The 1162-nt window shown below is 41.1% G+C and overlaps 1 protein-coding gene and 1 long non-coding RNA gene across 6 annotated transcripts in view; both read left to right on the top strand.

Moving 5' to 3' along the window:
• Positions 1-1162, top strand: part of AP2B1 (adaptor related protein complex 2 subunit beta 1) — a 141280-nt gene that overhangs the window by 12689 nt on the left and 127429 nt on the right. The window lies entirely within an intron of this gene.
• The window catches only part of LOC108308425, a 13211-nt gene that overhangs the window by 6410 nt on the left and 5639 nt on the right, over positions 1-1162 (top strand). The gene's annotated exons all lie outside the window — the stretch shown is intronic.

The following is a 1162-nucleotide window of genomic DNA, read 5'->3' as shown; positions in this document are numbered from 1 at the left end:
CAAGAGATCGAGACCATCCTGGTCAACACGGTGAAACCCCGTCTCTACTAAAAATACAAAAAATTAGCTGGGCATGGTGGTGCGTGCCTGTAATCTCAGCTACTTAGGAGGTTCAGGCAGGAGAATTGCCTGAACCCGGGAGGCGGAGGTTGCGGTGAGCCGAGTTCGCGCTATTGCACTCCAGCCTGGGTAACAAGAGCGAAACTCCATCTCAAAAAAAAATAAAATAAAGAGAATATAAATGAATTGTTTATAACACAAAGAAAGGATAAATGCTTGAGGTGATGGATACCCCATTTACCCTAATGTAATTATTGTGCATTGTCTGTTATCAGAGTATCTCATGCACACCATAAATTATATGCGCCTACTACATAGCCACACAACTAAAAATGTTTTAAAATTCCGTACGTAAGTCATGGTTTGCCTCTCTAGATGTTTGTTGTGAAAGAATATTGTCCTACTAATTGAAATTTTTTTCTGAAAGAGATTCTTTTTATTGAAAGTTGCATGTATTTGAGTAGATTGGCAACATTATTTTTTCTTTTAACCTTACACTGCTTCAGAATACATGCTTTGAAGTGATTCCAGCTTGAGCTGAACTTATTCTTGAACTCCCAACCTCAGGTAATTCCAGCTTGAGGCAAGAAGTTACCAGATATTCCTGAATGGAAAGTAATTGAAGATAGTTTTTTAAAAGGTCCAGCTTTAGCTTTTGAAAGCTTTGAGGAGTTACTGTTGGTAAAATTACAAAGCCATAATAGGTTCATATTATTACTCAATTACACTTGGCCTTTAGATTTAGATTATCGACTTGAGGAATTACAGCTCTGTCACCCAGGCTGGAGCGAAGTGGTGCGATCTCGGCTCACTGCAACCTCCACCTCCCGGTTCAAGCAATTCTCCTGCCTCAGCATCCCAAGTAGTTGGGAATACAGCCATCCACCATCACGCGCAGCTAATTTTTGTATTTTTAGTAGAGACCGGGTTTCACCATGTTGGCCAGGCTGGTCTCAAACTCCTGACCTTGTGATCCATACACCTTGGCCTCCCAAAGTGCTGGGATTACAGGCATGAGCCACTGCACCCAGTCACAGTCTTGATTTTCTCTGTGTTCCTTGAATCATCAATGGTGGTGGTAAAGGAAGAAGATACATTTTTA

This window comes from Cebus imitator, unplaced genomic scaffold (assembly GCF_001604975.1).
Source record: "Cebus imitator isolate Cc_AM_T3 unplaced genomic scaffold, Cebus_imitator-1.0 Scaffold85, whole genome shotgun sequence".
NCBI lineage: Eukaryota > Metazoa > Chordata > Mammalia > Primates > Cebidae > Cebus > Cebus imitator.
This window is presented reverse-complemented; position numbering and strand designations above follow the sequence as displayed.